Source organism: Pristiophorus japonicus, chromosome 1 (assembly GCF_044704955.1).
Source record: "Pristiophorus japonicus isolate sPriJap1 chromosome 1, sPriJap1.hap1, whole genome shotgun sequence".
Taxonomy (NCBI): Eukaryota; Metazoa; Chordata; class Chondrichthyes; family Pristiophoridae; genus Pristiophorus; species Pristiophorus japonicus.
The window spans coordinates 40,932,839-40,945,537 of record NC_091977.1 but is presented as its reverse complement, the minus strand read 5'-3'; the positions used below and the strand labels follow the sequence as shown (position 1 = coordinate 40,945,537).

General features: G+C 44.8%; 1 protein-coding gene across 3 annotated transcripts in view; it reads right to left on the bottom strand.

Annotated features, from left to right (window-relative positions):
• Nucleotides 1-12,699, bottom strand: part of LOC139262996 (teneurin-3-like) — a 924,456-nt gene that overhangs the window by 546,614 nt on the left and 365,143 nt on the right. The window lies entirely within an intron of this gene.

Here is a 12,699-nt window from a genome sequence, read left to right as displayed (position 1 = left end):
TCCACATTATAAATTCACCTGATTCTGACTGCAACGGACCTTCATTGGTCTTCACTAATCTTTTTCTCTTCACATATCTCCACATAACCTTCTCCTCACTTTACACAAAACTGGAGCGTTACAGGAAGATTGCTTCTCACAGCAAATGATCAGTTATCTTCTGTAAACTATGTATTTTCTATTACTACTGACTTCGTCCACAGCAATACCTCTGATTTCACACAAGATTATACTGTCAGACACTGATTATAGTAAGTGGTTTGAAAATAGGACCCTCACTCCACGCCCCGTCATTGGTGTTCTTCAAAAAGACATAGATTTTTGGTTGATTGCTGGATTCGTGCTGTTACAAGGCTGTGAAATCTTATATGAGGAAGTAGAAAGAAATAACATGGTAAGAAAAAAATATAGTGGGGCCTATTTTTCCCCAGAACAGATGTGTATGAATGTGATTAGTACCAGGGGGGCAAACAAAGGCCTTTGGCTATTCAGAGTGCGAGGTACACCATTTAAGGCCCCTTGCAGTTTTACTTTACATTATATTCAGGGGCAAGGTTGAGAATAAAAAGCAAAAATAAAATAATGCAGTAAGTACTGGAAATCTGACAGAGAAACAGAAAATGGGGGAAACACACAAGCTGTCCGTCAGCATTGGTGGGGAGAGCAGGTGGGGCAATGTTTCGAGCCAGGCCTCTCGTCAGAACCTAGGCCCGAAGGATCACTGGCTCATCTGTTCATTGTCGTCGGAGCTGCTATGCGGTTCCAATAATAAAAGGTTACGGTTCAAATGGTTTTTTCAAAGTAAAGGAATAATGGATTTTAAAAAAATGTTAAATCGAGGCCAACATTCAGGAGCAATTTCCATGTCCTGGTGTGCGACAATCCAGCCGAATGCTGGAAAAGATTTTTAATAAAGAAGCCACCTCTGGATCAGTGCAGGCTTGGAACCTGTTGGGTGCAAGTAGAACCCTGAGAAAAGGGGAAAGAAACATTGAGGCAGGGAGCTAGAAATTCAAGTGGCAGATTTTAGTTTAAAAATTCAAGCAACACAGAATAGCATAGCAGATACGCCACAATTTAAATTCAATTCCATGAAAGCAGCAGATGAAGCAGTGCCTCCAGACACGACCAAATTGCCCTGGGCCGGGGGATGGGGGGTGGGGGGGGCGGGTGTGGGGGTCGGACGGGGTTGAGGGGATCAAAAGGCGTCCAAATGCAAAACGTGCACGAGGAGAGAGGCCCAGCATTACAGCATTGATCGAAAGCCATTATTGTCCATTTGAAATGTCTGCTCTGTATTACTCAGTCCCAGACAATGTTAATTCTACGCAGAGAGCGGCTGTTCGGGGTGGCTGAAACTAATAGCATTTATTACAACAGGTTCGGGTGTGAGAAATGCTTCAGAGCATTGTAGTGACACGTTCAGATACAGAGAAATACTTCCACCACCTGTTTTAAGCACTCTGAACTGCTGCTCTCGACGTAGAGTGAGAATGTCTGGGATTGAGTAATGCACAGCACATTGGATACCTGGGAGCAATTACAGAACTGTACTCTAATCAAGGGGGTTAAAATGAAGTGTAAAAATCACAAAAATTCAATTTATAACTAGCATCTGAATGCTGAGATTCGATGGTTTTTAACATTATATACATAGTCCTGGAACTAACTATCCCGTAATTACCACACAGAATCATAGAATCATAGATGGTTACAGCAGGGAAGAAGGCCATTCGGCCCGTCGAGCCCGTGCCTGCTCTCTGCAAAAGCACTTCAGCTAGTCCCACTCCCCCACCCTTTTCCCGTAGCCCTGCAAAAATGTTTTCTTTCAGGTACATATCCCCATCATAGGCGGTGGCCAACTCCCGTTTGAAAGCAGTGATTGAGTCTGCCTCCCCCACCCTTTCAGGCAGTGCATTCCAGATCCTAACCGCTCGCTGTGTGAAAGTTCTTTTCTTATGTTGTCTTTGGTTCATTTGCCAATTACTTTGAATCAGTGTCCTCTGGTTCTCTACCCTTCCGCCAATGGGAACAGTTTCTCTCTATCTACTCTGTCCAGACCCCTCATGATTTTGAATATCTCGATCAAATCTTGTCTCACTCTTCTCTGCTTTAGGAGAACAACCCCAGCTTCTTCAGTTTATCCATGTGATTGAAGTCCCTCATCCCTGGAATCATTCTCGTAAATCTTTTCTGCACCCTCTCTCAGGAATTCGCATCCTTCCCAATACTCCAATTGAGGCCGAACCAATGTTTTATACAGGTTCATCATAATCTCCACGCTTTTGTACTCTATATCACTATTCATGAAGCCCAGAATCCCATAAGCTTTTTTAACTGCTTTCTCAACCTGTCCTGCCCACCTTCAACGGTTTGTGCACACATACCCCCAGGTCTCTCTGTTCATGCACCCACTTTAGACATTTACCCTTCAGTTTATATTGCCTCTCCTCATTCTTTCTACCAAAATTTATCACTTAATACTTTCCTGTGTTAAATTTCATCTGCCACGTGTCCTGCCATTCCACCAGCCTGTCTATGTCTTCTTGAAGTTGATCACTACTCTCCTCTCTGTTCACTATACTTCCAAGTTCTGTGTCATTTGCAAATTTTGAAATTGTGCCCCTTACACCCACATTCAAGCCAATGACTGACATTTTTTGTTTTTCCCCTTTACTTGCATTTTGTCAACACGGACTCTTGCTGTGCAGTTCCACGGGTGCCACTGACAACCCTCTGGTATCTTGTCAAAGATGCAATTCTTCATGTGCGCATCAAAATGAAGGGATGTGGGGCCCACATACAGTCTCTGAGCGCTGCTAATTCCAGCCCTCAAAATCCAGGCAATGCATTCCTATTTGCACTTATATTTAGTCTCAGCCATAGCTCAGTGGGTAGCACCCTTGCCTCTGAGTCAGAAGGTTGTGGATTCAAGTTCCACTCCAGAGACTTGAGCACATAAAATCTAGGCTGACACTCCAGTGCAGTGCTGAGGGAGTGCTGCACTGTCGGAGGTGCCGTCTTTCGGATGAGACATTGAACGAAGGTCTACTCTCTCAGGTGGGTGTAAAAGATACCCTAGCACTATTTCGAAGAAAAGCAGGGGGGGTTATCCCTGATGTCCTGCCCAATATTTATCCCTCAGTCAGCATCACTAAAACAGATTATCTGGCCATTATCACAGTGATGTTTGTGGGAGTTTGTTGTGCGCAAATTGGCTGCTGCGTGTCCCACATTACAACAGTCTCTATTGGCTGTAAAAGGCTTTGGGTCGTGAAAGGCGCTATATAAATCCAAGTCCTTCCTTCTTATATTTCTAACTGTTGGGTTGTCCCGCTTGCACCTTGAGAGTTAGAAAGGACTCTTCTTAGTGCAACTGTCTCATTGGTGGATAAATCCTAAATCACAATATGTGTTCTGTCAAGGAGAGCAGCTTGAGATTATATACATATTAACAGGAATGCAGATTTAGGCCGGAATTTTCCAAGCTGTGCTCCGTCAGATTTTTCAGGTGGGCAGGGGTGGAGAGTTGATTGGTTACCTGTTTGGCTGGGTTCCCACCCACTCTTATGGCTGTCTGATTTCCTGCCAGAACAGACGGGGTGATGTTTCTGTCGTCTACTCGAATATGGGCGGGCATATTGTAAAGATATACAAAGGATGGATATATGTAACTGCAAATGTAATGCCGCTATTTAAAAAAGGAGGCAGACAAAAAGCAGGAAACTATAGACCAGTTAGCCTAGCATCTATGGTTGGGAAAATGTTGGAGTCCATTATTAAAGAAGCAGTAGCAGGACATTTGGAAAAGCAAAATTCGGTCGGGCAGAGTCAGCATGGATTTATGAAGGGAAAGTCATGTTTGACAAATTTGCTGGAGTTCTTTGAGGATGTAACAAACAGGGTGGATAAAGGGGAACCAGTGGATGAGGTATATTTGGACTTCCAGAAGGCATTGGACAAGGTGCCACATAAAAGGTTACTGCACAAGATAAAAGTTCACGGGTTTGGGGGTAATATATTAGCATGGACAGAGGATTGGCTAACTAACAGAGAACAGAAAGTCGGGATAAATGGTTCATTCTCTGGTTGGCAACCAGTAACTCGTGGGGTGCGCAGGGATCAGTGCTGGGACCTCAACTATTTACAATCTATATTAACGACTTGAAAGAGGGGACTGAGTGTAACGCAGCCAAGTTTGCTGATGATACAAAGATGGGAGGAAAAGCAATATGTGAGGAGGACACAAAAAAATCTGCAAAAGAAAATAGACAGGCTAAGTGAGTGGGCAAAAATTTGGCAGATGGAGTATAATGTGGGAAAGTGTGAGATCATACACTTAGGCAGAAAAAAATCGAAGAGCAAGTTATTATTTAAATGGAGAAAGATTGCAAAGTGCTGCAGTACAGCAGGACCTGGGGGTACTTGTGCATGAAACACGAAAGGATAGTATGCAGGTACAGCAAATGATCAGGAAGGCCAATGGTATCTTGGCCTTTATTGCAAAGGGGATGGAGTATAAAAGCAGGGAAGTCTTGCGACAGTTGTACAGGGTATTGGTGAGGCCACACCTGGAATACTGCGTGCAGTTTTGGTTTCCATATTTAAGAAAGGATATACTTGCTTTGGAGCCAGTTCAGAGAAGGTTCATTAAGTTGATTCCGGGGATGAGGGGGTTTACTTATGAGGAAAGGTTGAGTAGGTTGGGCCTCTACTCATTGGAATTCAGAAGAATGAGAGGTGATTTTATCGAGACATATAAGATTATGAGGGAGCTTGACAGGGTGGATGCAGAGAGGATGTTTCCACTGAATGGGGAGACTAGAACTAGAGAGCACGATCTTAGAATAAGGACCTGCCCATTTAAAACAGATGAGGAGAAATTTCTTCTCTCAAAGGGCTGTGAATCTGTAGAATTCGCTGCCTCAGAGAGCTATGAAAGCTGGGACATTGAATAAATTTAAGACAGAAATAGATGGTTTCTTAATCGATAAGGGGTTAAGGGGTTTTGGGGAGTGGGCAGGGAAGTGGAGCTGAGTCCATGATCAGATCAGCCATGATCTTATTGAATGGCGGAGCAGGCTCGAGGGGTCGTATGGCGTACTCCTGCTCCTATTTCTTATGTTCTTATGTGCTCACTCTTGAGACCTGAGCACGTAATGTAGGCTTCAGTGCAACACTGAGGGACTACCACATGGTAGGAGGTGCTGTCTTTCGGATGAGATGTTAAACTGAGACCCACATTACTGTTTGTGGGACAGAGCTGGCTATGTGCAGACTACATTACAAAACAGTGACTATACATCAAAAATACGTCGTTCACTGTATGCAGTCTGTTGGGGATCTGTGAAAGGTACTCGAGGAATGCACGTTCTTTCTTGACTGATTCAGCAATTGGGGTAGCTCTTTGTTCAAATATAATCAGCATATAACTACTGTTAACTTTAATGGCCAGGCTGTAAAGCAATTGACTGGTTTGGAATTAGACATAAATTTTGAGAGGGAAAATTAAGTGTGGATATCATCTGAGCTGAGGATTAAAGGACATCCTTTTGATAAAAATGATCAGAGGGAAATCGGTGATCTGCAACTTTCATGTATCACGCACTTTAGATCTTTCTGCCACTGCCTGGGCTGAGATGCATGATTCACACCGCTGAAAGGGAGGGAATCTGGCTCCAAGCTTTTGCATTTAATTGAAGACCCGAAGGCAGCAACCAAGCCCCATGGAAGTCTTGGTCTCTGTAATGTATTTGCTCCATGGGTTCTTTGCTTAAGAATTCATAGCAACACATTGCTTTTAAGAACTAGTTGGTCATGGATGACCTAGACCCAACTGACTGGGGTTTTATTGAGTCTTGTGAACATCACGCGACTGGCTAAGCCACTCACAATGCATACTCACAGGTGCATACATTACTGTTTCCAATCTCACGGCTCCAGTGGCCAGAGGCCAGGTCCTTTCGATGACAGAATGTAATGCACATCTCCCATCAGCAGCTATCCATAAAGTAAAACTTGCCCTGAGAGAAGGGGACAAAGGAGCAAAACTGGGAGAGAGGAAAGAAGTTCAAACAACCCTCCATCCCCGTCTACTCCTTGGGTTTTTTTGAAATTTCAGTTTAAGTGGTGAATATTAATGATAGCAAGGGAACTGGCAGGAATTACATAGCCCAACAGAGTAAGGGAGCTGAATTAATATCAGTAGAGACTCCATCATTAATCTAAGGCACTTTATTGATTCTGTCATTTCAACTGTGTGTGTTATTAATCCAACTCCCTCACCCTGTCATAGATTGTCAGGGGCAGTAACTCCCTCACCAGTTCACCCAATTAAGTCATTAGTATTCAGCAGTTAAACATATTCAACAGAACAGAGAAGAAAAAACTTGTTCAACTGAAACCTAATTTTTATTCATTTTGATCTTCAATTTTGCAATAATCTGTTTTCTCTGTCATAAAATGAAGTGCAGCAGCAGAGAGAAAAGAGAAGAATTTCCTGACCCCCTCCTCGCCCGCCCCCCTTCCCCTTCGCAAGAAAATCATCTTCTCTCCTCTCCTGAAGGTATTGACTGACCTGTTGTACATGTCCACAGGTGTCAGTAGCCTTACCTTACCTGAGTGGCTATTCTTCACTCATGTTGCACTGTTCATGTGCTGCATGTGTGAATCTTTAATGAACTGATGTAAATTAAATAGAGCAGTATTATAATTCTAGGAGGGTTAAAATGCCTCCCCTGGCCATCTGAGAAAAAAATCTTATTCAGATCAACATTATTGGAACCTTAATGAGCCTGGAAGCAGAAAATAGAGGCCTGCTACATTTTCGTGCTTGGGCCTTTTTATAATAGAATCGGCGAGCTGGTTATATTTGAAATAAACAGCTACACCAATTGTTAAGTGCGGAAAGGAAGAACTTGTATTTCTATAGCGTCTTTCACAACTTCAGGATTCTCGAAGCACTACACAATGAATAAAGTACTTTTGAAGTGTATTGTGCATTCCAGATTTCCTTCTCTCCACCATTGGTGGCCGTGCCTTCAGCTGCCTCGGCCCTAAGCTCTGGAATTCCTTCCCTAAAGCTCTCTGCATCTCCATCTGTTTCCTCCTTTAACTTGCACCTCAAAATCTACCTCTTTGACCAAGCTTTTGATCATATGTCCCAATATCTGCTTGTGTGGCTCAGTGTCAAATGTTATCTGATAATGCTCCTGTGAAGTGCCTTGGGATGTTTTACTACGTTAAAGGTGCTACATAAATACAAGTTGTTGTTGTTGTTTTAGGCAATTGGGAAACTGAACCAACCAATATTTTGGCAACGGTATCACAGAAACCTTGGCGTTAACTTTAAACTGAAGACATTGGGGCGATTTTCATCTCAGTAGCAATGGCGCAATAGCGACAGAAAAATAGACTAAAAAACCCACGACCCAATTGCTGTCCAATTTGCTGCGATTTCAGTGTAGGCTTCGATTTCGGCGGGAGTCTTATTAAAATCTTATTTAAATTGGGTCTTGGGGCGCATTTACTCAGGTCAATTTTTCTCTCCTATATGCCAGGGAAACATTCAGTTCACGGGAGTAAGGGAAAAGAAAAGGGCATAGACCTGCAAGACCAGGGGTTCACCCTCATTACATTGCCGAGGTCCCTGGGGAAGGAGGGCGGAGAGCAATATTTTCTTTCATTTTTTATTGGGTGGGTGGTCCCTTTAAGGGGTTGTGTGTGCCATTCAAAATACCAGGCATGCACGTTTTTTCCTATTGAAAAGCCTGCAGCAGTCCCAAGTGAATAGTGAAAATGTTAATGAGGTGGGAGGGGCATAATAGACCCTCAGGCATCACTTTCCTCCCCCGGTGCTGGAAGGACACCAGAAGCGGTCGGATTTTGGTCTCGTTAGCAGCTCCTGACAGTCTGCAAAGCTTTTGGTGCCAGAATAAGGAGATGCGAAGACATTTGTTCTACACAGCGAGTTGTTCCGATCTGAAATGCACTGCCTGAAAGGGTGGTGGAAGCAGATTCAATGACAACTTTCAAAGGGAATTGAGTACTTGAAAAGGAAAAAGTTGCAAGGCTATGGAGGAAGAGCGGAGGTGTGGGACTAATTGCATCGCTCGTTCAAAGACACGATGGGTCGCATGGCCTCTTTCTGTGCTGTAACATTCTGCGCTGTTATTCTTTCAGGAAGAGTGAGCCAGGAATTAGAAGTGGAAACCTTTTACTTTCTGCTTGTGGATAGGCAGCAGCCAGAGGCCATTGCTGCTGCTGCAAGTCTTTCAAGCCTGCAGCAGTGATTTCACTTCCACTGATGGTGTTTCCAAGCACAAGGCCTGGGGTACATCAGGACTAATCATAGAATCATTGAAGTTTATGGCACAGAAGGAGGCCATTTGGCCCATATAGCGCCTTTCATGACCACCAGACGTCTCAAAGCGCTTTAGAACCAATGAAGTACTTTTGGAGTGTAGTCACTGTTGTAATGTGGGAAATGCAGCAGCCAATATGTGCACAAGCAAGCTCCCACAAGCAGTAATGTGATAATGACCAGATGACCAGGTTTCCACTTCTAATTCCTGACTCACTCTTCCTGAAAGAATAACAGCGCAGAATGTTACAGCACAGAAAGAGGCCATGCGACCCATCGTGTCTTTGAACGAGCGATGCAATTAGTTCCACTCCTCTGCTCTTCCTCCATAGCCTTGCAATTTTTTCCTTTTCAAGTACTCAATTCCCTTTGAAAGTTGTCATTGAATCTGCTTCCACCACCCTTTCAGGCAGTGCATTTCAGATCGGAACAACTCGCTGTGTAGAACAAATGTCTTCTCATCTCCTTATTCTGGCACCAAAAGCTTTGCAGACTGTCAGGAGCTGGTTACAAGACCAAAATCGTGTCAAGCTGGATGAAAAAAGCAATCCAGCTTAATCCCATCCCAGCTCTTGGTCCATAACCTTGTAGGTTAGGGCACTTCAAGTGCATATCCAAGTACTTGTTAAATGTGGTGAGCGTTTTTGCTTTGACCACTCTTTCAGGCAGTGAGTTCCTGATGCCCACCATCCTCTGGGTGAAAAATATTCTCCCCAACTCCCCTCTAATCCTTCTACCAATTACTTCATAAATCTATGCCTCCTGGTTATTCACTTTTCTGCAAAAGGAAATAGGTCCTTCCTATCCACTCGATCTCGACCCCTCAATTAAATCTCCTCTCAGCCGCCTCTGTTCCAAAGAAAACAACCCCAGCCAATTTTTCCTCATAGCTAAAATTCTCCAGCCAAGCAACATTCTCATAAATCTCCTCTGTACCCTCTCTCGCGCAATCACATCTTTCCTGTAATGTGGTGACCAGAACTGCATGACCTGAACCCACAAACAACGGCAGGTTCAGGTCAGGTCAAGCTTTAGAAGTTAAGGCTTCAGTGACGGCCTTTGAAGCGACTACTATTAGTGGGAAAGGTTTGCATCTATTCAAGATCTGAGTTGTATTTAAGTTGATTTGGAATGAACTGCAATATCATCTCCCTCAAAAAAAATTAAAATTAAGTTAGTTACTGGAGGGAGGGGAGGGAGAAAAATCAATTTTTGAATAGTTTTATCAGGAACAGAGAGGAATAAAATACAAGCGACCATCTATTATGTCCAATCTCGACATGCCTCAGCAGCGACACAGTACACCTGTTATTAATACCGGATTTATAGTGGCAAATATCCGCTGAACTAACACATGATTTGGCTCCTGTTACCATGATGAACGATACAACCTTCAATAAAAATCCAAATCAAACAAAACCCATGATAGAAATCAGTTGGATAAGATAAGGCTCTTCACTTTTCCCCTCCACTCTCAACTGCGCCAGCAGTGACAGCAAAGCCCCAATGACATGGCTAACTCCATGCTGACTGCCCATGCCTGTCAAAAGCACGACCTTCGATGGAATAGAAGTGGCTTTTGGATCACGCATTGGTATTACAAATCTAACTGGATAAACCAGTGCAACTGAAAATTAATTACAGTGTCTGTCACTGTACTCTAATGCAGAATGCTAATCATTCTTTAACAAAGATATGGATTTTTTTTTACTGTGGGGAGCAGCTCCGCCCCCGCATTGTTAAACAGTTGGGTACATGAGTAGAGGCACTCAAGTGTGGTTCAGAAGTCCTATAATTGTAGTAAAGGCCAGAGAGGTGAGATTTGGGCTGATGGTGGCCATGATTTTGAAGTCATGTTTTCTCCCTCCTGGTAATAAAACTGCCCATTATTATAGGTTTTTATTCCCCACCCCCCACCAACCCCTCACCCCTCCCGTGCATGGCGAGAATGGGGCTTTTGGGGATCACTATCTTGCCTTCCAGCTTGGCACTGCACTCTCAGCGTCGATTGGCTAGATTTTAACGGGCAGTCGTGCTTTTGCCCGGGTGTGGGCCTCGCCAGGGAAGCCGAGCACCAGGTGGCAGCATTCCGCGCGAGGTTGGGCTACGAGTCAGTTCAGGAGCTAAAATGGCCCGGGGCTTCACACCAGCCCCTCACTCGCCTCTCGCCCCAGGCTAAAAGCTGGGCTTATAAAAAGAAGAGAAAGACTTGCATTTCTATAGCGCCTTTCACAAACACCGGACGTCTCAAAGCGCTTTACAACCAATGAAGTACTTTTGGAGTGTAGTCACTGTTGTAATGTGGGAAATGCGGCAGCCAATATGCGCACAAGCAAGCTCCCACAAAGAGCAATGTGATAATGACCAGATAATCTGTTTTTATGTTGATTGAGGATAAATATTGGCCAGGATACCGGGAATAATTCCCTGGATCTTCTTCGAAATAGTATCATGGGATCTTTTACATCCATCTGAGAGGGCAGACAGGGCCTCGGTTTAACATCTCATCCAAAATACTGCACCTCTGACAATGCAGCGCTCCGTCAGCAGTGCACTGGAGTGTCAGCCTAGATTCATATACTCAAAGTTCCTGGAATGGGACTCGAACCAACAACCTTCTGACTCAGACGTGAGTGTGCGACCCACTGAGCCGCTGGCTGATGTTATAAATTGGACCGTTGTCGGCTGGGGGCGGTGAGGCAGTGCAGCTCTGTAAGCGCGGCACTGCTGTTGATGGTGGTTCTGTACTGAACACCCTCTACTGCTGTCGCACTTTGAAAATATATGCCGTTCGCATGGCACACCTGGTGTGAGACTGCAGCCTCTGCATCAAGCACTGCTACAACAAGGCAGAGAGCAAGCCATGCTTAACTGGTCACGGTAAATGCTTCTTCATGTATGCACAAATCTGCATCCGGTTTGTAAAAATGACCAGTCAAACAATTTAACATTGCACTGCACGCTGTGTCTCGAATGTTGAAATGCCTTCAGTGTGTTGGTCACTGCAAAAAGCTGCCAGGAGACTATTGTTGGTTTTGTAACACCTGCCTATGTTACAGGAGCGACAGCATTCCGGCTGGTCTGTAGCTAGAATTGTTCGGTGGGCAGGGGTTTGCTCAGTGAATGTTATGCCAGCGTGGCATCCAAACCCTACTGTTTGTGCGGAGTCAATAAACATGGTGCTATCATCACCGAACAACATCGAATCTCGATTTACCTCAAAGCACCCCCTCCACCTGTTAACATAAGATCAGAAGAAATAGGAGCAGGAGTAGGCCATTTGGTCCCTCGAGTCTGCTCCGCCATTCAATAAGATCATAGCTGATTCTGATCTTGGCCTCAACTCCACTTTCCTGCCCGCTCCCTGTCACCCTCGACTCCCTTATCGTTCAAAAATTAGTTAATTAGCGGCATGGCTTCGAACTTGACCTGGGCGCGGATCTTTGGAAAGTGGACGATGTGTCCCACTCTCATGGTTTTCTGCAGTGAAGTGGACCCGGCTTTGGTCTTGGGTAATTCCCAAAATGAACCCGCCACACACCCTTGCTCCAGTCAATGGCAGCGAGAGCTCCGGAGCTCAAACTCTGGTGCTGAGTGGAGCCCTGTGCGTCTGCATGCTTGTCCCTTTCGGGGCGAAAGCGTGCTGATATCAACAAACTGGCTCAGTGTGTTGACAGGGCTGCCGGTGGGGGGGGGGGTGGGCGCTTGAACAACCAGGAAAGACACTGCTGCCGGTGGACAAATTACACGTTCACTTTGGTGCTGTTGTGAACCGCACACAGGCCCCTACAGCAGAAGATCGCAGCACCACTCTAATGTTAAAGCTCCTTCACAGGTGAAAACACAAGGCTCCTTTTTGTACCTTTGAATCAAAGCACGAACTGCGTTCTATGAACTCCAGAAGCTGATCTAACATCTGCACTTCATCGTCCCCAGGACACATCTTGTAAACTGCTTTCAGTCCCTAATTGAGCACCACTTCAATTGCTTGACTTACCTTTGCTTTTTAAGCATGATAAATTTGCAACTCCAACTTCCAATCACCCTCTCCCGCCCACATCTCCCCCCCCCTCCCCTAGCATCATTAATAAACTATCCTCCGGGGCTACTCATCCATTCACAAGAATCTATACATTGCTGCCGAGTTTCCCTGATGAAAAATGTGCAAAAACACCTTTGATTTGAGGAGGGCCCAGGGGATAATTTTATCACCACGAGCTGCACATCGCTACTGAGAAAACGCAGGTGGCACGGCGGATATAAATCTTTCTTTCTTCTTCCCCCCCAGCCTCCGCCGCCACTCTAACACTGAACCCATCAAATGCTCATTAATCTCC